Genomic DNA, 22,804 nt, shown 5'->3' on the forward strand with positions numbered 1-22,804 from the left:
GAATGAACGATACTAGATAGGGTAAAGGCCATTTTCTCGCATCTGTAACTAAGCATTCTTGTCAACATGTCTCAACGTTCTATAAATATCTTTAATTTTTCAACCGTCAAAAAGCCAGCATCCGCCTGCAATAACAATAGCGCCTTAATGGCACTCACAATGACATACGTTTTTCAATAATAGCATGATGACATGGAAATGTACTCACGATGCCTTAATGACACTTGTTCGAATGTTTGTGCATCATTGTTTTTTTCCATACTGCCTAACAAAAACAAAGATGAAGAGAAGACTGTAAAAAGAGATGGCCGACAAATCCCCCTATGACGCCCACCAATGATCGAACCAGTCGATCGATTTATAGTTATCTTCATGAGGTAGGAACAAACTTGGGAATATTTTGTAACACAAGGCATGAACGAGAAGGCGGTAATGTGTTGTAACACAAGCTAAAAACCAAGGCGAAAACCTCGACTCGCGGGAATGTGCAAAGCTATTTACGGAAGGACATTCCGTTAAACGCATATCTATCTTACGGGAGGACATTTCTGTTAAACACATATCTATTTTTTATATGTTATTTATCTTTTTTATGTGTTATTTTATTATAAAATCATCATGGATAACATTGTCATATGAATTATTGTGGGTCCCAAGATATTCCTTTGTATATCCCCGAACACATGAATTTGTCTTCGGAGGAAAACAAACAACCCCCTCTCCCTATCAGACAAGTGAAGCCTCCCTTAGTGGGGGAATCAAACCTTTTTTTTTTTGAAAGGCAAGCTGGGGTTAGGGGGATCCCTACCAGAACAACACCCACTCCATGTGGCAGAGAGATTTGATCCAGGGCCTTCAGCTTGACACAAGACCCAGCTTAGCACATGGGATACCACCTCGATGGTGGGGGGATCAAACCTTAACAAGAGACAAGAGTGCTAAAAGTTTAGGGAAATGCTACGTGCCTGCTCAACCTTAAAGACCACAAACAAAAAATCAAGAACTACACTCAGCCAACCTGCACGTCATGGCAAATCAACACCATTGAATATTTGGGATATTTTTGAACCTAGAGCAGGCCACGTTTGGCATCATTAAATCATCACCAAGTTCAAACGGGGCTGAGGCGGGGCGGGGAAAAGTGTAAGTCCATCCCCGCCTTCATCCCCGAACGGGGATGGATTTTAACTTTCGTCCCCACCTCCATCCCCGTTTCAAACGGAGCGAGGTGGGGTGGGCCCCGCTTTCCCCGGGTCCACTGCCAAGTGCCATCCCTACGTACAGAAGCCAGGTTTACTATGACGGACAAACAGCCAAAATTCTTACCAAAAAGTGGAGGATAACAAGTAGGGAAATTTTCAATACACACCAAACTTTTTATCAAAATTAATAAGCCACACTTTTCATACTTTTTGAATATCCTGATAACTCGTACCACCGTTAAGTAAATACCTCTATTCTCCACCACCATTAATTTAATCTCAATTTAATATTTCAGTTAATGTTGAGTATCGAGATAAAAAATACCATGCTAAAATGAAGAACAAATTTTCAAATATGGCCAATATAATTTTATCTTTTTCAGCTTTACGAATACCAAATGTTCATCAGTGCTGAGCGTCAAATATTTACTACATCAAATCAGAGCTCTTATTTTTTTATTAGGTTTTAGTGTTTGAGACAAATAAATTTGGACAAGGATAACGCTTATATCCCATATAGGGACCCATCTGATAGTCAGATGGCTCACAGGTTCAGACAGAATGGAGGACAAAGAATGGAGCTGCTGGAATCGCATCTTAAATCAATATCATTTTTGAAACCTCCAGGCTAGATCTGGCGAAGCTGGTGTCCCAATGTTTGGAGGGCAGAGGCATACTGACAAACGTTTTTATGGGCAAAATCTCATTTTTCAAACACTCACGAGAAATTGAAAAAAAAATCATAAATTTTGCATTTTTTTTCGGCAAAAACTTGGCAATAAAAAATAAACAAAAAAATAAAAAAATTAATTTTATAAGAAAATATTAATAAAATTTATTTAAAAATAAAAATACATGGTTTTTTCATGATAAATAGCCATTTAAAATGTAAATATTGCATTTAAACTGCAGTATTTATGTTTTTTTATAAATCTTGTGAGAAATTACCGTTTTAAACTTTAGCCCCTTTTGAATTGGCAAAAGGCCGATTCGATTCTGAATAACCGATTCAGACTGATTTTAACAACATTGCTACAAATATTCTGGCTTTCAACCTTCCCCAAATGGCTTCTGTTTCTTTGGAGCACTGCTGGAAAGATCCGCTTCCATATTGGTCCTGGTGATGTAGGCCATGTAACTAACCATTCATTGTGCATTTTTTTTTGTATGGTATACAATGGTAGGGGGTCTGCCTAACCCCAGCTTACCTATGAAAAAGAAACATATTACAAAAACAAGGTTGATTTTAACCTATTTACAAAATCATGAGTAGCCTTCCACAATTTACAAATACCCGCCTAGTTAACAAACTAATCCTTAAAGGCACGCTTTCTCCAAATCAGTTGGATCTACCATGATAAAGTTGCCCTATCTCTCCCTCAACCAGGGTGAACTTTTTTTTTAAAGGCAAGCTGGGGATAGACAGACTCCTACCAGTTATACACAAGTATACTGATGGGTTTTGAACCTACAACGTCCCAACACAAGGTGACGTACACTAGCTGTTCCTACCAGACAAGCGAAGCCCCAGTTGGTGTTTGAAGTTTGTACCTTTATAGTTTCATGGCTACCACCTTTATTGAAACAACAAAATCCCACCAATAGTTTGATTCTCTAATCATGATATACTCTCTTCTTTCCTTGCCATCTGGGCAAGAGGCCTGGCCACCCGATTCTCTTCTTGCCAAATTGCATTGAAAACTAGCGTTCTCATTAAAGACTTCTCACCACCAGCTCCTCTCCCCCTACCTTTTATAACTGCATTAAGCCACCTTTCTTCTTGAAGAAGCGACTATGACCTTTCCCTCATCTGGAAAATGTTGCAACACATGGCTCCAAGCATACCATTCAGTTTGGCTACTTGCAACCAGCCTAACACAACATTCCAACCCTCATTATTTCTTATTTTGTAAAACCAAATTTTCAACACTCATTTCACATGCTAAATATGTTCACCTTCAACCAACCGCTGGAGAAGAAAGCAACCAGTCGACAAGAACCCACCTTAACTTAATAGGATGGCTCGATTTCTCTCCCAGCCGAAGGACATGTCCTCTCACTTCATTTAAGATAGTACATATCCTTTCCCATCAAACACAATATTCTTAAGAGTCTCTCAAATCTTGCGAACCACAATATAGAAAGAGACCATCCATGCTTGATAGATGTGCTTTTTCTGTAAAAGAGTATTGTTATAATTTGCAGACACCTCAATTTTGACCGATCTATTTTATGTCATATGCAAAAATCTAGTGTTTTCAGTCTATTCCAAAGTTATGGTAACTTCAACTTTATTTTTTAGCTTTCAAAATGGTAGTTTCAAGATTTTTGTCTAAAATATCAATTAGAGTAGATGCTTTTAACTTTCAATCAAGTTAAAATTCAGGTCAATACAATATCAGAGTAGAAAGTTATGACGAAAGCAAGATAACTTATTTAGTAAAAAACTTTTTTTCAGGTAAACTCCATTTTAAGTACATTTTTTATCATCAAAACTATCATATTTAATTTTTTACTTAAAAAATAAATTAAAGTATAAGATCACCTTAAAATAACATTTAGACAGAAAGTTATAGCCAAAACAAGTTAACATGTTCTATCTATTTTGACCAATTTCTTAACAACAATCAAGGATTTTTGTTAAAAAACTATTAACAACAATTGAATTGTCGTTAGCAGTTTTTTATCTGTCATCAAGAGGGACAAAAAATTATGATTTGTCATTAGCACTTTTACATGTATTGTTAACACTTTTGCATGTGTCATTAGCATTTTTATTGATTGTCATCAATAATTGGCTTTTTTGTATTTGTCGTTAGCACTTTTTTAATGACAATCTCTTATTGGCTTCAATCACCTTTTTTGAGTTAAAAAATGTGCATCATTTTTTGTAAAAAACTACTCAAATCCTATCATGATCCTTCCAAAACTGAAATCTGACTTATCATAATCACAAACTACCCTGAACCTATCTAACTCCTAAATTCAGAGTAAAAGTATCCCTAGCTAATCAAAATCGTCAATTTGAAACCCGACCAATAAGATTTCATTCCATGGATGGATTCAAATTTATGTATCTTGAATTCACAAGAACTAGGTCCAAATCCATCAGAAAGACTATAAATAGGGTCCAGTCTCTCCATTTCAGTATATAAAGTTTGTGTCTTGATTTCATCTACGCCCTACCAAAATCTCTACATAATTAGACTCACGTAACCTAACCTAGTTGAGCTCACTTAGCTTAGCCTAGGACTCAAATTCTCTATCTCACCTAGCCTGCAGAACTTGACCCTAGCCAGAGTATTGCTCAAGTTTTACCACGCTCATCAACAATTTTGAAAATTATTACTTATGCCCAATGTGAAATTCAAATTATTATTTTTATTTATTTTATAAGTTTATTTTTTTTAATCTTTGCATATGTTGTTTGTTTTTACTTTTTCTAGAGTTTTGGTATCCCGCTCCACCAAGCTCGTTTTTTACTTTTAAGATTTACATACGAGGTAAGTGCACTCACAAGCCGAAATATGCTATTGAAGATCTCTACCTCCATTGATCCCTACTCAACAAAGGAGGAAAAACGCAACTTGCTTAACTAACCTAGCAACTTTAATTTTGGATCTGATTTTTATTCCCTTTTAAAAAAAAAAAAATTATTGCAGAAAACCTTTTTTTTTTTCAAAATTTGGGATCTCTTCCTAGTATGATATTGAAACTTTCCATTGATCGAAAAGCCTTAAAGTTATCTTCTCTTTGGGCCTATGTAGTGAAATGAAATGAATATTATGAATGACAACGACGCTACCTCTTTCGGCCGTTCTTTCCGTATTTAAACGATGCTTTCAAAATCGTGTAAACTTTGCACGCGGACATCCGTGTCAGAGAGACAGAGAGTTGCAGGCACAGCTAACCTAGCTGCCCTGCCTCTCAGCTACCACAAACTCCTCCTCCTTCTCTCTCTCTCTCTCTGCATCATTGTGCTAGAGTGTAGGCTTTATCTTTTGTGGGTAGGCGTAGGCCTCTGTGTGTGTGTGCGCCAGATCTTGTTGGAAGTGTGCATTCTGGTTTCTTTTTGTCACAGATTAGAGGAGATTTGTAACAAAAAAATCGATATTAAAGTGTTTGGAAGAAGAAAGCACGGGGAGTTCCTCTTTCTCGCTCTACGGTGGTGTCCTCGTTGCTACCATCCACCGAGCTACCTGCCTTTTCCCTCAATCGAGGCAATTTAGCTTCGTTCACGACCATATTCACCACGGTAACCACTCTCTCTCTCTCTCTCTCTCTCTCTCTCTCTCGTGGGGAAGGTGTAGATGGTTGATGGATGTGTAGAGGAAGAGGAGGCGACGAAGACGGCGTAGCAGAAGAGGGGGACGAGTTCCAAGCCGGTATCATGGACTCGGAAGGTTGGCTCTTTCTGGGGGTTCAGCTCGCGACCAACCGGGCGATGGGGGAGGCGAAGTCCTGGTGGTGGTGGTAGTGGTAGTGATAGTGATTCAAAATGCAGAAGGAAGGAGTCAAAAGTTTCCCTTGCGTGAGGTTCCTAGTGTTATGGTTGCAGCATGTGTAGTGGTAGGAAACTAACCCACTTGGTTGCATGCATATCACTGGAAGGTGAGCGTGGAGATGCTTGTTGTGGAGTTGCTACTGGGTTTGTCACACAGGTGTTGATTGGGGAATATGGTTGGGGAGGGAATTTGTTCTTTTTACCTCGGTTGATTTGTGATCTCTTTTGTGAGAGATTGGTAACTAATGCCAAACGTTCAGTGAGATGTATCTGGGAGATGTTTTGCTTAGACAAGTACGATCGTAGGGTTTCACCAATCCCATAGACGAAGATTCAACATAACCTTTTTGATGTGATAAAACGTAGAACAGATTTTAAAATGTCTCTATTCTCTATACAAATTTGGAACTATTATAGGTCACTTTCTGTTTTTCTATGCGAATTCGGAACTATAATAGGTGATTCATGATTGGTTCCTGGTTATTATTGTGTTGAGAGAGAGAGTGGAGTAACATGATGAATTCGACATTTGATGAATTGGTTAACGGTGGAGTATGTCAGAGGTAGGGAATTATAAGGGTATCTTAGCGGGCATCACAAAATGTAGCCCTCCAAGAAAGAGAGAAGTGCGATGACGAGTTGAATGATTATGGTATTGAAAACTGTTTTTGGTTACTAGACATAATTATGCAAATTTTACTGAGCACTCTACCGCTCACAACCAAGAATACATGTTAACCACAATATTGCCTAGAATTTGTCCTGATTCTCCACCCAATTAGGAATAAGCAATCAGATTCATCCATCAATTCAGTGTGAGCACAGCATTTTAAGTATTAGTTAGGCATGTGGGAAAAAGTTTGAACGAGGAACTTGTAGTTTGCCAGTTTTATTTGCAAAGTGCCTAAAAAATACATAGAGAGAAGACACATTTTAAAATGAGAAGTAACTTTGCGATTTTACAAAAAAATATGCAACTTAAAGCTTTGACGATCTAGGTCCATGATAAGTAAAACAGTTGTTAGTTCAATGGAACTCAACTATCTAGTCTAAGGAAATTTTAGAAAAGAACATGGCGTCAGCTGCAGAAAATTAAATAGAGATATTGAATCATTATTTGCATGTATTGCGCATCTGAGAACAAAAAGAAGACCAACTTATTCATAATCTATTTCAATCGGGTCTGGAGCTGATCCAACTTAGGAAGGTGTGCTTGAATGTATTCTGCAGTTGATCACCAACATCATAATTTCTGTGTCATTGGTGGCTCCATCTTTTCCGGATGCATATGTTTCTTTTTGTTTAAAGATCAGTGATGAGCCTTTCAAATATTTGTGCATGTCTGTTAGAAGAAGCACTGTGTGTGGTCTAAGACTTGGCTGGAAACTCTTGGTTTAGTTGAATCATTATGACACAGCTAGGCCTGGGACTTCTTGTGCAACTCAAAGCACTGGTTCAGGTGATGCCAACGCCATCTCAGGTCTCATACTTGATTTCTGCTATCAAAAGTGCCAGCAGCAGTACACGTAATGAGTGTCACCTGGCCTTGTCTAGTGTAGGTGATGTTGGGTAACTTAATGAACGAATTAAGGCTCTGTTTGGGAGCTGGAGATGGGAGGGGAAATATGGAATCAACAAATGCTACCTACCCCATTTTCCCTCATTGATGTTTGAAAGCCACATTTTGGGAGATAGGAAGGGTGATGGGAGTGAAGAAGGCAGTGGAGATGTTTTTTTTTAACTACATCCTCACAATGATGTAGTTGGCAACTCCACTCTCATCACCCATTTTTATCTTCACTCCCATCACCCCTCTCATCTCCTCTCCAACACCAGCTCCCAAACATAGCCTAAACTTACAAAATCCTTGTCATATTTATGGTTTTCATGATTTCTAACAATTTAATTTTCATTTGTCAAGTAGTTTTGATCATAGTTATTGGAAGCTTCTTAGATAGGTAGGAATCTTGCTTCTCAGAAGCTCGCTTTGGAATCTCGATTCTCCCATGTTTTTCCTATGCTTTCCACACACTTTGTCCATGTTTTCCTACAAGCTTCCTATGCACTTTTCTCATGCTTCTTTTCATGTTTTTCATGTGCTTCTTCTCACACTTCCCACTCACTTCTCATGTTCTTTCTCTAAATTGGCAACCGTTATCTTTAGATTTTGAGAAAAATTAAAATTTACACTAAAGAAACATGGTATTTAAGAATAATCTTTTTTATTTTAACTTCTATTCACTTCCTGTTCAATTCCCATATTGCTTCCTTTCTGACTCCTTGCTTTTTTCTCCCTATAAATTTGAAAATGCCTTGCTTCTTGCTTCTATTTCCTAGTCTAGCAACTTTGGTTTTGATCAATTTATATGTTTCACATAAATGTAATTTGAGTAATACAACCAAATATGTGCAGCAAGGCATGAAAATGCAGAATAAACTGTTCATCACTTATTAACATGACAACATAGTTAAACTTGCATACATGCCCATGTCTCTCTTTCTCTCTCTCTCTCTCTCGATATTTTAGAGAGACGAGAGAGAGAGATAAAAGAGAGAGAGAGAGGAGAGAGAAAGAGAGGGAGAGAGCACGATTTTCATTAACCTTAATCACCTATTTAAATAGGGATTAGTAAAATGGAAATTTACAAGTAGGCATACGTAATTTTGCTAAATTACATATGACCACACAGATTTATGAATATTGCTTTTAATACTCCCCCTCAAGCTGTTGCATATATATCTATCATGCTCAGCTTGCTGCAACATCTTGAAAAACCTGTACTTGCAATAGGCTTGGTGAAGACATCTGCAACTTAGTCCTCAGAAGTCAAATGACTAGTAGAAATATGCCCTGACTACACTAAGTCACGTATGTAGTGGCAATCAACTTCAATGTGTTTCGTTCTCTCACGAAAGACTGGATTGTTAGCTATATAGGTGGCTGCTCTATTATTACACATCATCAACATTGGAGATGAAATCATCACTTGTAGATCTCTCAAAATGGACCTAACCCACATCATTTCAGCAGTTGTTTGAGCCATAGCTTTATATTCTGATTCAACACTCAAATGAGCTATCACAGTCTGTTTTTTACTTCTCAAGTAATTAAGATTCCTCTTACAAACACGCAGAACCTTGTGGTGGACTTTCTATCATCGATGGCCCCTGTATAGTTCGCATCGGAGTATGCAATTATATCAAGGTTGAAGCTTTGTTTATATAGCAATCCCTTTCTAGGAGAGGATTTCAATTACCTGAGAATCATCATAGCTGCCTCACAATGCACTCGGATTGGTTTGTCCATGAATTGGCTTATCTTGCTCACGGCCAAGGCGATATCTGACCTTGTTACAATAACATATAAAAGTTTACCAACCAAGGATCTAAAACTTCTACTGTCAATCGGTTCTGCTTGTTCATCATACATATGCAGTTTAAGATCCATTGGTATATTGGCTGATTTGGCACCTAACATTCCTGTTTCCTGCAGTAGATCAAGCACATACTTTCTCTATGATAGAACTAACCCCTCGCTGCTTCTGGTCACCTCTATACCCAAGAAATATCTAAGAGAACCGAGATCTTTTGTAACAAAGTGCTTCCAATGATGATTTTTTTTGTCTGAGATGTCCTTCGTACTGCTCCATGTAAGAATAATATCATCCACAACCATAACCACAATACCAGTAGAGGTTTTCTTGATAAACAAGGAGTGATCTGTTGCTGACCCGTTGAAGCCGAATTCAAACATAATTTCAAATAACTTCTGAAACCATGCACGGAGAGTTTGTTTTAGAGCATATATGGCCTTCTTTAGTTTGCATACTACACTCTCTCTGAACCTCAAACCCGAGAGGTTGCTGCATGTACACAGTCTCTAACAGATCCCTATACAAGAAGGCATTTTTCACATCTAACTGACATAAACTCCACCTATAATGAACAACTAAAGATATGAACAGACGAATAGTCTCAAGACGGGCGACTGGAGAAAAAGTCTCAAAGAAGTCAACTCCATATGTTTGAGTATACTCTTTGGCCATCAACCGGGCCTTGTATCTTTCAATGGAGTCATCCGAGTTGTACTTAATGGTGTAGACCCACTTACATCCAACGATATCTGCATCTGTAGGTGGAACAACTAAATCCCATGTGTCGCATGAGGGCAAGGCATCCATCTCAACCTGCATCACTTGCTTCCACTTAGGATCTAACAACGCTTGATGATGATTAAGTGGAACAAATGTGGCAGATAAAGCTGAATAAAATTCTTCATGTGAACCCCAAGCCTTGTCTTAGTAACAAACTCGAAAATAGGATGTAATGTGCATTGTCTTTTACCTTTCCTGATAACTATAGGTTTGTCATCATCAACATTAGACATCTCAATATTTTGAGGAGAACTTACTTCTGAAGAAGGCGGTGATATAGGTTCTGATTCAGGTGGTGATTTGCGAGTGTACACCAGAGGAGGATCACAATACTGAGCAGTTGTGGGAAGCTGAGAATGAGTAATAGTCTATGAAAATGACTCCAAGGGAAAAAGAGGAACGGGTAGAGGCATGGCATCACCTTGTTCCACATGTAGTCTGGATGCAGTGGTAGAAAAGTAAGGAATAAATTCAAAGAAAGACACATCTGCACTAACATACTCTCGACAGGATGGGATCATAACACCGATATCCTTTTTAATTTTTTGGATATCCAATGAAACCACACTTGATGGCTTGGGCAGATAATTTATCACGGTTAGGTCCAAGTTTATGAACAAAGAAGACACATCCTAATACTTTGCTAGAAATTGGGAAAAGTGGAGCATTAGGATAGAGAATTGGAAAAGGAATTTATTCTTTCAATGATGAAAAAGGCATACGATTAATGAGATAACAAGTCGTGAGAATGACATCCCCCCAATATGAGGGTGACATATTTGATTGCAACATAAAGGTGCGAGCTACATCTAGAAGATGTCTATGTTTTCTCTCAGCGACTCCATTTTGCTGAGATGTATAGGCACAAGTGATTTGAGGACGGATGCCACGATTTCAATAAAATTGCAATAATTCATTAGACTTGAACTCGAGAGCATTATCAGTGCGGATAATCTTGACAAGAGAATGAAACACTGTCTTTATTTTAATGACATAAGACATAAGACATAAGATTTGAGGCAACCTCCGACCTTTCTTTTATTAATAAAACCCATGACAATCTAGAAAAATCATCAACAATAACTAAGTAATAACGACACTGAGATCTATTAGGAACTCTACTAGGTCCCCATACATCAACATGCAAAATCTGAAACATTTCTTGACTCGATGGACTCTGACTAGAAGGGAAGGAACTTCTGTGATGTTTGCCCAATTGACAGGCGTCACACTGGAATGAGTCAGACGGAGAAATCTGAGAAATAAGTCTACGAAGCTTTGGCAAAGGAACATGACCAAGACGGAGATGCCACTGATAGGAAGATGGCTCAGACACAGAATTCATGGATACAACTGGCTGATGTAGATAATAGACACCGTCCTCCTCATGGCCTCCACCAATTCTCTTCCCTGCTAGCAAGTCCTCAAAAATATAACACACAGGATCAAATATTACCCTACAGTTATGCTCCTTAGCAATACGACTAACAAACAATAAATTATGAGGAAATGGAGCGTGAAGGACATTAGTCAATTGAAGTGTTGGGGATATGGAAATGTTTCCTTGGCCTACAACAAGAGAAGGCCTCCCATCAACTAGTATAACATTGCGAGGTTCAACAATAGGATTTAACTTTGAAAAATTATGGGGTGTGCCATACAGGTGTCTAGAGGCACCTGAATCAATAATCCATCTACTACCTTGATAACTCAGGCCATCACCTGTAGAACATGCAACATCGGCAACATGCATAGGAGCACTCGAACTAGGGAGCTGGTGAGACAACAATTCATCGTACTCTGCACGACTGAGGATAACCGAATCACTGGAGGAGGTAGTGGGAGTCTTTGCCTCGATTTTAGCAACTGGAGCCTTGGACACATTCGGTTTAGGTGATGGGATAGGAGGTCGACCAGTCTTATCCTAACACCTATCTTCGAGATGTCCAAGTTTACTACAATATGTACATTGAAGCCTTCTTTTTCCTCCTATACTGTCACCACTGTTAAAATGTAATATATATATATATAATAATAATAATATTTATATTATTATTATATATATATTTTTTGTATTTTTATTTTATTTTTTAGTGTCTAGTTCTAATAGAACTAGACTAACCTTATCTAGTTAAGTTCCACTTGGAACTTAACTAGAAAGGTAACCATTGGAATGGTCCAACGATTACATTTCTAACTGTTGGACCATTCCAACGGCTACAAGGAGAGCTCCTTAAGAGCTCTCCTCTTCTTCCCTTTTTCAAACTTGTATATATAGGGGTGCAACCCTTCTTGTAAAATAGTTCCAATGCTTCTTAAGCATTTGATGTTTTTCATATCAATAAAAGAATATTTTATTTCTTTTGTTTCCCATTATACCCTTTTTTAAGGGTTATGCTTTAGTGTCTTTTTAGACACCTTCTCGTGCGGATCTAAGTTCATGTTTGGAAGATCCTCATTTCATTTCATGGTATCAGAGCAAGGTTCATCTTACGTCGTGAGAATTTCTTGCCTCGTTTTTTCGTGCTAAGCTTACAAAGGTGTTTTATCACCTTGGTTGGGTTCTTTGAAGCCCCTTTTTAAATGAAGGAGAAAAGAGGAAGGCTCGTTGCATCAAAATCTTGTGTTTGCTTTCTTTTAATCTCTCTTCCCCTTTATTTCTTTTCTTTCTTCTTTTATTCTTTTATCACCTTTGTAAAAGATGGATGATCAAGATAAAATAACCATCATACCCATGAAGCTAAACGACACAAATTATGTAATGTGGGCTTCAATAATGAAGCACCACATATGGGGAAAAGGATTATGGGGCATAGTAGATGGTTTCGATTCGGAACCTAAACTTGTCCTCACCAAAATGGAAGGTGATAAAGAAGTTCTTTTAACCGAATAGGAGAAAAACAAAGCCTTAGCCAACTTTGAAAAAAGTTGGAAGGAATGGCGAATAGTGCATGCTAAAATTATGTCATGGCTAATTAATAGTGTTGACATTAAAGAAATGCTCTAGTCTCGCCAAGTTTGAGCATGCCGATAAGGCATGGGAATATCTCAAGAATATGTATTCCCTAAAAGATATTGCACATGTGTGCAATCTTCAAGAAAGAGTGAGATCTATGACCCAAGTTGATATGATAAAACTATACGTGAATACTATAATGAACTATCAGAACTTTGGGGTGAATTGGCTATTTTAGAGCCAAAATGGCATTGTCTCGAGGACATTGAGCTCCGACAAAAGCAACTTGACATGGAGCACTTTTATCAATTCGTAAACGGTCTAAGACCGGAATTCGAGTTGACTAAGTCGGCCCTTCTTCATCGGGGAAAAGTTTCCTCTATTGTCGATACTATAGAGGAATTAACTATGGAAGAAAACATAATCAAGAAGAATACTCCAAAGATTGAAGATGATTCCGTTCTAGCTGTATCTAGATCGGGGAATCATGTACGATCTTATAGACCTCCTCATTTTAATTGACAAAGTAGTGGCTATGACAAGAAAAATGTTATTTGCCATCATTGTCATGAACCTAGACATTATAAGCCTCAATGTCCCAAGCTTAAGGAGTTGAGAGAGAAAAGAGCTGTGATTGCTGGATCGGAGCCCAAAGATCAGGATGCACTAGTTTCCATGGCTCAACTAATGGAGATTCTCCAACCTCTCATCAAAAGAGCCTCCTTTTCATCTAAAGCTTTAACTGGCACAACTGCCTCATCTTTTTCCGATTCAGGTAACTTTCCTTGGCTTCTTGACTCTGGTGCTTCTTTCCATATGACCCAAAATAATCAAAGTCTATTCGAATGTGTTAAAAATAAAACAAGTATGTCAAAAGTTTTTACAACTGATGGAACTTCTCTTGAAATAGACGAAATAAAATTTTTTGAAAAAATTCATAAAACTAAGAAATTTTCTATCCCAGAAGTTAGACATATTCCAAAATTAAATTTAAATCTTTTATCTGTATCTCAAATATCTGATTATGGGTGTAAAATTTCCTTTTCTTCTCATGGTTGCTGGGTTCATGATCGCCAGTCAGGAAAGCTGATTGGGGAAGGCCATAAAGAAGGAGGACTCTATTATATGAATTTTTTGAAAATGCCGAAGAATGCCTTTTGCTATAACGTTCAGAAAATTGAGTTAGAACTGTGGCATAAAAGACTTGGTCATCCACATATAGCCAAAATCCAACATTTTTCAAATCTAAGAAAATTTTGCAACTCTGAATCATTTGATTGTAAAGATTGTATTCTTGGCAAAATGAAAAGATTACCATTTCAGAACAGAACTTTTATCTTTTCAACACCACTTGAATTAGTACACTCGGATGTTTGGGGTCCTGCACCAGTAATTTCTAAAGTACGACTTGCGTATTACATTATTTTTGTCGATGATTTTCCCGACATGCGTGGATTTACTTTTTTAAACATAAGTCTGAAGTATTTTCATACTTTCAAATATTTCATAATATGGTTAAAAACAAGTTTCAAAATGATATTACTATTTTTCGCACAGATTCAGGGGAAGAATTTTTATCCATAGATTTTAAAAATTATCTTAATTTGCATGGCATCACACAGGTGTGATGCGTTTTGAGTTGATTTCTTTCTCTTTATTTTCTTGTTTGCTGAATTTACTTTTCTGCTTAATTGTTTAACTATTTTTAGGCTGTGTATAACTGTTTAGTGTACACTGTCGGTCCCAATTCCGGATAAAGGAGGAGGGTTGCGGTAGGCCAGTGACAGCCAACATAAAAACTTAGCCACAACTTATGCATATGAACCAATATGAGAATTTCGTTGGGGCGTTCATTATTGAGCGACTCACTGTACTAGATAGGTTCGGAGATAGTGATAAATGGGCAAGGATTGCTAGGTCGTCGCCCAGAAGCGATGCGTCACATCGACGCCCAGGTGTGGTGTCAAATAGGCAAGGGTTCTCTCATTTTGTTGGACGGGTGGGGGTAAAGAAGATAGTTCAAGAACATAAACTTAGGTTAGTCACTTGGAACATAGGGTCTTTAACGGGTAAGATGGTAGAGTTAGTAGATGTTATGTGTAGGAGAAAGATTGATATTTTATGTCTACAAGAGACCAAATGGGTAGGTGAGAAAGCAAAAGTGATAGAACCTTGGGGATATAAGATTTGTTTTACAGGAATAAATAGGACTAGGAATGGAGTAGGGATTGTTATTAGTCGTGAGCTTATAGATAATGTAGTTGAGGTCCGTAGGAAGGGTGATAGGATTTTACTTATTAAATTAGTATTAGGTACGGATATTATTATTATTATTAGTGTTTATGCACCTCAAGTAGGTTTAGATGATTCCATTAAGTGTCAATTCTGGGAAGATTTAGATGGAGTAGTACAAGGGATATCGTATGGAGAAAAACTTTTCATCAGCGGTGACCTAAATGGACATGTAGGCATTAGTCGGGATGGATTTGAGAGTATCCATGGAGGCTATGGTATAGGAGAAAGAAACGAAAGTGGAGAAAGGATTTTAGATTTTGGTTTGTCCTATGATATGATCTTAGCAAACACTTGGTTTAGGAAGAGAGAGTCTCACCTAGTAACATTTAAAAGTGAGGTTAATATGAGTCAGATACATTTTTTCCTACTTAGAAAGAGAGATAGGGGGTTTTGCATCGATTGTAAGGTTATACCGGGAGAAAGTGTAGCTACACAACATAAACTCTTAATTTTAGATCTTAGAATTAAAAAATCCTGCAAAAGGGATAGACATAGGATAGATCCTAGAATTAAGTAGTGGGCATTGAAAGGAGCTAAACAAGGAATGTTTGTAGAGCAGGTAGTTAAGGAAGCTGATTGGTGTACCGAGGAGGATTCAGAATCAACGTAGAATAAGATAGCGGGTTGCATGAGAAAAGTGGCTAAGGAGGTATTGGGTGAGTATAAATGCGATGCACCGCTAGGTTAGGATACATCATGGTGGAACGAGGATGTCAAATTAGCTATTAAGGTTAAAAGAGAGTGTTATAGAAATCTAAGAGTCGTGGTAATGAGAATTTGGAGAAGTATATGTTAACAAAGAAGGAAGCTAAAAAAATAGTGTGAAACGCGAGGGATAAGGTCTATAAGGAGGTTTATGACAAGTTGGATACCAAAGAGGGCGAGAAGGATATTTACAGGTTTGCAAAGAGGAGAGATAGGAAATCGAGGGATCTGGGTATGGTTAGATGTATCAAAGATGAAACAGAAAGAGTTTTAGTCAAATCTGAGGAGATTAAGGAGAGATGGAAATATTATTTTGATAAGCTTTTTAATGGAAGTCATGCTTAGGATCTTGGAGACTTCTACATTCCTTTTCATGAGATGAATCGTGACTTCATGTGCAGGATTCAAAAGAAAGAAATTGCAGAGGCTTTGAAAAAAATGAAATCAAGAAAGACAGTTGGCCCTGATGGTATACTTATCGAGGCTTGGAAATGCTTGGGTGAGGAAGACTTAGAATGATTGACAAATCTTTTTAACAAGATTTGGCGGACAAATAAGATGCCTAATGAGTGGAGGAAGAGTACGTTGGTGCCCCTATATAAGAATAAGGGTGATATACAAGATTGCACAAACTATCGTGGTATAAAACTCATCAGTCATACTATGAAACTTTGGGAGAGGGTGATTGAGTATAGGTTGATGAAGGTTGTCATGATATCGGAGAATCAATTTGGTTTTATGCCCGGAAGATCAACTATGGAAGCTATACATCTTCTTAGACAACTTATTGAGAGATATAGAGAGATGAACAAAGAGTTGCATATGGTTTTTATTGATTTGGAGAAGGCATATGATAGAGTACCAAGAGATGTTCTCTGGTGGTCAATGATGAGGAAAGGCGTTTCTCTCAAGTATATTAGTATAATTAAAGATACGTACAACAGAGTAGTAACCAATGTCCGCACTTGTAGAGGGGTGACAACCAATTTTCCTATAATGGTTGGGTTACATCAAGGATCTGCATTAAGCCCTTTCTTATTTGCTATAGTGATGGATGAGCTTACGAGATCAATTCAAGAAAATGTGCCGTGGTGTATGTTGTTTGCTGATGAAATTGTTTTGATTGATGAGACTAGAGCTGGGTTAGTGTAAGTTAGAATTATGGAGACAAACATTGAAAGATAGAGGTTTTAAGTTGAGTAAGAGTATGACAGAATATATGGAATGTCGATTTAGTAAGCAACTAACTAGTGATGGGAGTGTAGTGAAGCTTGATGAGTAGGAAATGTTGAGATTAAGAGGTTTTAAGTTTTAAGTTTGTTGAGAATAGGTGGTTTATGTTTAAATCTTCTTAGTTTGAAGGTTATTTGAAATTTTTATTTAATAAGGGACTTAGATATAATTTATTCTTTTGGCCTCTCTCTATTTAACATAGAGAGCAACCCTAATATGGATTAACAAGTTCTCTTACTGTGCAGTCGTCTCTTCTTCTGTCTCTCTCTCTCTACCTCGGTTTCTGCACATCTCACCTTACCTTCTACATGGTATCAGAGCAGTCGACCTTGGGAGCGTGATCTCGTGTTCTGCCCCAAGTTCTAGTAATTACGGAAAAGGTGTGATCGATCTTTGTTTCGAAATAAGTGATACAAATCTGATAACAGATCTGAGATCTGACAAATGTCATGACTCAGATCTGTAATCAGATCTAATGGTTACGATGAATATCTATATCCATGTTGATAAGTACGAGTGCTGTGCAAAAGTCGTGAAACTGATTTTGTTTTGGCTGTCGTGATTTATGTGGTTGGGAGCAGCTGTCGTGAATATCTATATCCATGTTGATAAGTACGAGTGCTGTGCAAAAGTCGTGAAACTGATTTTGTTTCAGTTGGCGTGAGTTCTATGTTTCTGCGTGCTCATGTTATTGCTGGTTGTGAATCTGGGTGCTGAGATCATCTCAGATTCTATTTGAATATGAATATCAGCAGTCGTGATTCCCTGCTGTGTCGTGATCTTTTTGGCCGGAACGTGTGTGCTGTGAAGGCAGCATGTTAATATAATATTTTTTTGTGGAAGCAGCAGGCGTGATTCCCTGCTGTGTGGAAAAACATTTTGTTTGTGGGAACCTTTTCTTGTGTCGTGGGAATCTGTGTTGAGTACTGCTACTGGTTGTCGTAGTGGCTGATGCGTGATGGTAACACACGCTATTCCCTGTGTCGCTTGAAGGTTGTCCATATTTTATCTCTGGTATGGAAAACTGTGTAGGAGTGGACTTGCCTGACGTGTGATAGTCTTAAAGCTAGGCAACTCCTACTAAATCAACTGAGCTGAATCTGTCCTCAAAGTGTGTCAATAGTGGTAGAGTGGAGGTTGAATAATTCTACTGTTTCGGGCATGAATCAGACACATCTTTATCGTGTTGGATGTGTGATCTTGATATGCAACCTATAGCCATCCTTTGTTGAGGTGGAAGGTTTTGGTCAAGTTTCTTTAAAATTATATTTGAAGTTTGGATCTGAACAGTCGACGATCGTGTTTCTCAGATTTCATTGGTGAATTAAAAAACTTGATATAGTCGGGTTCGTAGTTGATTGTGGGTGTGCGCGTGTGGTTGCTCCTGCATTTTGTGAATCAAGCCCAGTATTGTATATTATGGCTCAAGTGGTTAAATCAGATGCAGATTCCTCCAATGATTATGTAACTCTTAGCAGGGCTGAATATGACGAGCTCCTTGGTTTATGCTCATCCACGTCGAAGTCTTCTGTTGCGGAGGCTGTGTGCTCGGCAGGTGATGGCCTATCTGGTCAAGGTGGTAAGTGGATCTTGATTCTGGAGCCTCCAGACACTTGTGCGGAAGTTCGAGTAACTTTTTGAGTTTAAAACCTGTGATTGGTCAAAAAGGGGTATTTCTTGCTGATGGCATCTCTTCCCCAATTGTAGGGCAGGGAAACATGTCTATTTCCCCTACTCTTCAATTGTCACATGTTCTTCATGCTCCTTCGTTTCCACAAAATTTATTATCTGTCAGTCGAATGACAAAAGAGTTGAATTGTAGAGTGATTTTTGATCCTATGGGGTGCACCTTTCAGGACTTGCTGACGGGGAGAAGGATTGGTGGCGGCTATGAGGAAGGTGGTCTGTATTACTTACACCAACCAGAGGTTTCAGCCTATTCTGCTGTTACATCATCCTCAAGTCCTCTATTGTGGCATCATCGTTTGGGTCACCTTCCAGTGGAAAAACTTCGTCGTGTCATTCCTCATATACCTCCTTTAGTTTCTTTTCAGTGTGAAACATGTCAATTGGGAAAACATTGTCGAAGCTCTTTTCCCTCCGGTTAGAGTCCGTCAAGTCAAGGATTGTTTGATCTTCTTCATGTCGATGTGTGGGGTCCGAGTAGGATTCCTAATAGGTCTCAGTGTCGTTATTATCTAGTTATTGTTGATGACTTCTCAAGGTTATCGTGGGTGTTCCTGTTAAAAGATCGGTCTCAAGGTCCTGTCATTCTTAAATCTTTTATTGCGGAGATAAAAACTCAATTTGATGTATGTGTTAAAACTGTTCGCACTGATAATGCTCTTGAGTTCAAATCCAAAGACTTACTTCAATTCTATTCTGCCAATGAGATTCAACCTCAATTTACATGTCCCCATACCTCCCAACAAAATGGGGTGGCTGAGAGGAAACATAGACAAATCCTCAATGTTGCTCGGTGCCTTATGATTCAATCCAATATGCCTGCTTCATACTGTGGCGATGCGGTTTTGACAGCCGGTTTTCTTATAAATCGCATGCCGTCAAGCTCTGTAGAAGACCAAATCCCTATTCAAATTCTCCATCCAGAGGCTCCGCTCTTCCCTATCCCCCCTAAAGTTTTTGGATGTGTGTGTTTTGTGCATAAGCTGGGTCCTGATCGAGATAAACTTGCTGCACAGTCTATTAAATGTGTTTTCCTTGGGTATCCTAAGAACCAAAAAGGATATCGCTGCTACGACCCTATATCTCATAAAGAGTTTGTCAGTGCGGACGTTACCTTCTTTGAGTCTATTCCTTATTTTTCAAGTACTACTCCAAGATTACAGGAGAGCCTTGGTGATATCCTTCCTCTGCCGATTCTTCCCTTTCCGTTAGAGTCGCTTCCTCCTCAGTCCTTGGATCCATCGTCTGGTGTGTCTCGCTTCCGAAACCCTCCCATAGTATACACTCACAGGGTACCTCCTACCTCCATGCCGCCATTATCTCCTTCTCCTCAGGTAAGTATTTCTGAGCATACTGTTGTCCCTACTTCTGATGATGATCTTCTCATTGCTCTGCGCAAGGGAAAGAGACAATGCACTCTTTATCCCATCTCGCAATTTGTTTCAGATGTTAATCTTGGGGCATCTATGAAGAATTTTATTTCTGCTCTGTCTGCCTCCTCTGTTCCGCTTCATCATAGTCAAGCTCTAGTCGACTCCAACTGGATGTAGGCTATGCGTGATGAGATGGATGCCCTATGGTCTTGAGACACTTGGGACTTGGTTGATCCTCCCACAGATGCAGATATTGTAGGCTGCAAATGGGTATATAGCATTAAATATAACTCGGATGGGTCGATTGAACGGTACAAAGCCCGGTTGGTTGCAAAAGGCTACACTCAGACTTATGGTGTTGACTTTTTTGAAACTTTCTCCTCAATTGCTCGTCTTGGCACTATTCGTCTCGTTCTTTCTGTTGCTGTGCACCATGGATGGCCCCTGTTTCAGTTGGATGTCAAGAATGCCTTTTTGTATGGGGATTTGCATGAAACTGTCTACATGCAACAACCCCCAGGCTTCGAGGTTCAGGGGGAGTGTTAGAAGGTGTGCAAGTTGAAGAAGGCTATTTATGGCCTGAAGCAGAGTCCGCGGGCATGGTTTCACAAATTATTTGAGGTAATGTCGAGTTTTGGATTTGTCAGGTCAGCTTCAGATCACTCCTTGTTTATCAAGAAAACCAGTGCTGAAATTATTGTTATGGTGGTATATGTCGATGATATCATATTAACAGGCAGCAGTGCCCAAGATATTTCTGCAACAAAAGATCATCTTCAGAAACACTTTGTTACTAAAGATCTTGGTCACCTTCGATATTTTCTGGGTATCGAGGTTGCAAGAAACAAAGAGGGCTTAGTGTTGTCTCAAAGAAAGTATGTGTTGGACTTATTAAAAGAGACTGTAATGCTAGGAGCTAAGCCAACTAATATTCTAATGGATCCCAAACTCACATGTTCGATGAGAAGTCTGACTATGTGGATAGTGCCAACTTTAGATCTTTGGTGGGTAAGTTGCTATATGTGGCTGTTACTAGACTTGGCATTTCATTAGCCGTGAGTAAAATTAGTCAGTTCATGGACAAACCTACAAAAGTTCACTGGGATGCAATTATGATGGTTCTTCGGTACTTAAAGTCATCTCCTGGTAAAGGTCTGTTGTTTAAACGAAATCCATTTTTGGACGTTGTTGCTTACACTGACGCAGATTACGCAGGATCTGTTGAAGATAGGAAGTCAACATCTGGATTTTGTGTGTTTGTAGGAGGAAATCTTGTTACCTGGAGGAGTAAGAAACAAACCGTTGTAGCCAGGTCGAGTGCTGAATCTGAATACCGAGCAATGGCCCGGACTGCAACTGAGATTATGTGGGTGAAATCAGTCTTGACCGAGCTTCAGGAGAAAGTATCCCTACCTATGTTGATGATGTGTGACAATAGGGCTGCTACATATATTGCCAACAACCCAGTGTTTCATGAAAGGACTAAACATATTGAAGTTGACTGTCACTATGTTCGCGACTTGGTTCAGGCTGGGTATATCTGCACCGATCATGTATCTTCCGAAGATCAAGTAGCTGATGTTTTTACCAAAGCCTTGGCGAGACCCAATTTCTCAAAATGTTGTGACAAGCTGAGCATGATTGATATCTATGCTCCAGCTTGAGGGGGAGTGTTGAGATTAAGAGGTTTTAAGTTTTAAGTTTGTTGAGAATAGGTGGTTTAAGTTTAAATCTTCTTAGTTTGAAGGTTATTTGAAATTTTTATTTAATAAGGGACTTAGATGTAATTTATTCTTTTGGCCTCTCTCTATTTAACATAGAGAGCAACCCTAATATGGATTAACAATTTCTCTTATTGTGCAACCGTCTCTTCCTCTCTCTCTTTCTCTACCTCGGTTTCTGCGCATCTCACCATACCTTCTACAGGAAATACCGGTGAATGATTGTTTCAAATATTTGGGATTTATCATTAAGAAGAATGGAGAAATTGATGGAGATGTAAATCATAGGATAAAGGTTGGGTGGATGAAATGAAAAAGTGCAACTGGAGTGTTGTGCGATCGTAGAATGCCATTGCGGTTGAAGAGAAAGTTTTATAAGACAACAATTAGGCCCGCTTTACTATATGGTACAGAATATTGGGCTGCCAAGAGACATCATATTCAAAAAATGAGTGTAGCTGAGATGCATATGCTTAGATGGATGTGTGGAAATACAATAAAAGATAAGATTCGAAACGGGGAGATACGTAAGAAGGTAGGCATTGCATCCATTGAAAATAAGATGAGAGAGAATTGTTTACGGTGGTTTGGACATATTCGGCGAAGGCCTAATGATGCTCCAGTTAGAAGGATGGAGAAATGGGATAATATATTAGTTAAAAGAGGTCGGGGTAGGCCTAAGAAGACTTGGATGGAGATGATAAGAAAGTATATGAATGCTTTGAACCTCACCGAGGACATGTCATTGGATATAAATGATTGGAGGAGAAGGATTCATGTGGAAGACCCGAAATGATTTTCTTTTTTGGTTTATATCGCCGACCCCATTTTTTTTGGGGATGAAGGCGTAGTTGTTGTTGTTGCATGACATCACACATCAAAGGTCTTGTCCATACACACCTCAACAAAATAGTTTGGCAGAACACAAACATCGCCATATTATGGAAACCACTAGGACTTTATTAATAGCAAATC

General features: G+C 38.6%; 1 protein-coding gene across 2 annotated transcripts in view; it reads left to right on the plus strand.

The window, feature by feature from the left end:
* The first annotated feature begins 5,087 nt into the window (after window positions 1–5,087).
* LOC149816645 (uncharacterized) overlaps window positions 5,088–22,804 on the plus strand; it is a 72,759-nt gene continuing 55,042 nt past the window's right edge. For both annotated transcript variants that reach the window (XM_089987552.1, XM_089987553.1), the window contains exon 1: window positions 5,088–5,457. The gene's annotated coding sequence lies outside the window, so the exon portion shown is untranslated. The remainder of the gene's footprint in view (window positions 5,458–22,804) is intronic.

Source organism: Nuphar pumila, chromosome 14, assembly GCF_984573655.1.
Source record: "Nuphar pumila chromosome 14, dmNupPumi1.hap1.1, whole genome shotgun sequence".
Taxonomy (NCBI): domain Eukaryota; kingdom Viridiplantae; phylum Streptophyta; class Magnoliopsida; order Nymphaeales; family Nymphaeaceae; genus Nuphar; species Nuphar pumila.